General features: G+C 59.4%; 1 pseudogene; it reads right to left on the bottom strand.

Annotated features, from left to right (window-relative positions):
- LOC126475618 (large subunit ribosomal RNA) overlaps positions 1-2,500 on the bottom strand; it is a 7,954-nt pseudogene that overhangs the window by 4,361 nt on the left and 1,093 nt on the right.

Genomic DNA, 2,500 nt, shown 5'->3' with positions numbered 1-2,500 from the left:
CCCCGACCGATCTCAAGCGCCTCCATGAATTGGCGGACAAGCTGCTTGTGGGCAGCTTGCCGCCGTCGGCACTTGATTGCCTCAAGCGTTCGGTCGGGGAACATCCTGATGAGCTCTTGATTTACAAAGAAGAACCGGGCGTCCCTCTCGAGGAACAGTTCGGCCTCCGCCTTGGCGAGCGACAGGACTTCTTCCTCCGTCCACCTCGCGCGATGCCTCTCCGTGACGATCTCCGCGTTGGCGGCCGCAAGGTGTTGGCGGCGGCGATGGACCCCGAGACCGTTCTTGGTGGTGAAGCTGCGGTGGCACTCACTACAGGCGTATACAGCTGCAAAAGTTACAAGATTTTCGGCACGGCCGGTTGGCCGGCTAGGTGCTGGGGGAGTTGGGGTGGCACCTTCAGCGGAAGGGCCACCACTTTTTCTCTGAATACTGCCCCCAACTAAAAAAAGGGATAGTGCGAGGGGGGGCTGGTAACCCCCCCAAGCCCCTGGTGCGGTCTTCCACTCTGCGAAAATCAGCGGGCCCACGAGAAGGGGAGAAGACCGCAGGAGAGGAGAGGCTAAGAGGGCTAGGCCCATGTATTGCGCATCACTCTCCCTGTAACCATAACCCAAGGAAGGCACCTCGCAGCAGCAGCACGACTACATCAAGACCGCACTTCGAAAAGCCAAGTCCGGATGCAGCCACACCGCCGCCACTTGGCCACCTTAAGAGAGTCATAGTTACTCCCGCCGTTTACCCGCGCTTGCTTGAATTTCTTCACGTTGACATTCAGAGCACTGGGCAGAAATCACATTGCGTCAACACCCGCTAGGGCCATCGCAATGCTTTGTTTTAATTAGACAGTCGGATTCCCCCAGTCCGTGCCAGTTCTGAGTTGATCGTTGAATGGCGGCCGAAGAGAATCCGCGCACCCGCGCGCCCCCGGAGGAGCACGCTAAGGCGGACGCGGCCTCGCAGCAAGGAAGATCCGTGGGAGGCCAAGGCACGGGACCGAGCTCGGATCCTGCACGCAGGTTGAAGCACCGGGGCGCGAACGCCGCGCAGGCGCGCGCATCCTGCACCGCCGGCCAGCACGAGGCCGACCAACGGCGAGAGCAGACCACGCCCGCGCTAAACGCCCGCACTTACCGGCACCCCTACGGCACTCACCTCGCCCAGGCCCGGCACGTTAGCGCTGACCCACTTCCCGACCAAGCCCGACACGCCCCGATCCTCAGAGCCAATCCTTATCCCGAAGTTACGGATCCAATTTGCCGACTTCCCTTACCTACATTATTCTATCGACCAGAGGCTCTTCACCTTGGAGACCTGCTGCGGATATGGGTACGAACCGGCGCGACACCTCCACGTGGCCCTCTCCCGGATTTTCAAGGTCCGAGGGGAAGATCGGGACACCGCCGCAACTGCGGTGCTCTTCGCGTTCCAAACCCTATCTCCCTGCTAGAGGATTCCAGGGAACTCGAACGCTCATGCAGAAAAGAAAACTCTTCCCCGATCTCCCGACGGCGTCTCCGGGTCCTTTTGGGTTACCCCGACGAGCATCTCTAAAAGAGGGGCCCGACTTGTATCGGTTCCGCTGCCGGGTTCCGGAATAGGAACCGGATTCCCTTTCGCCCAACGGGGGCCAGCACAAAGTGCATCATGCTATGACGGCCCCCATCAACATCGGATTTCTCCTAGGGCTTAGGATCGACTGACTCGTGTGCAACGGCTGTTCACACGAAACCCTTCTCCGCGTCAGCCCTCCAGGGCCTCGCTGGAGTATTTGCTACTACCACCAAGATCTGCACCGACGGCGGCTCCAGGCAGGCTCACGCCCAGACCCTTCTGCGCCCACCGCCGCGACCCTCCTACTCGTCAGGGCTTCGCGGCCGGCCGCAAGGACCGGCCATGACTGCCAGACTGACGGCCGAGTATAGGCACGACGCTTCAGCGCCATCCATTTTCAGGGCTAGTTGCTTCGGCAGGTGAGTTGTTACACACTCCTTAGCGGATTCCGACTTCCATGGCCACCGTCCTGCTGTCTTAAGCAACCAACGCCTTTCATGGTTTCCCATGAGCGTCGATTCGGGCGCCTTAACTCGGCGTTTGGTTCATCCCACAGCGCCAGTTCTGCTTACCAAAAGTGGCCCACTTGGCACTCCGATCCGAGTCGTTTGCTCGCGGCTTCAGCATATCAAGCAAGCCGGAGATCTCACCCATTTAAAGTTTGAGAATAGGTTGAGGTCGTTTCGGCCCCAAGGCCTCTAATCATTCGCTTTACCGGATGAGACTCGTACGAGCACCAGCTATCCTGAGGGAAACTTCGGAGGGAACCAGCTACTAGATGGTTCGATTAGTCTTTCGCCCCTATACCCAGCTCCGACGATCGATTTGCACGTCAGAATCGCTACGGACCTCCATCAGGGTTTCCCCTGACTTCGTCCTGGCCAGGCATAGTTCACCATCTTTCGGGTCCCAACGTGTACGCTCTAGGTGCGCCTCACCTCGCAAT

This window comes from Schistocerca serialis, chromosome 4 (genome assembly GCF_023864345.2).
Source record: "Schistocerca serialis cubense isolate TAMUIC-IGC-003099 chromosome 4, iqSchSeri2.2, whole genome shotgun sequence".
Taxonomy (NCBI): domain Eukaryota; kingdom Metazoa; phylum Arthropoda; class Insecta; order Orthoptera; family Acrididae; genus Schistocerca; species Schistocerca serialis.
The sequence above is the reverse complement of the archived record's forward strand: the minus strand, read 5'-3'. Positions and strand labels throughout refer to the sequence as shown.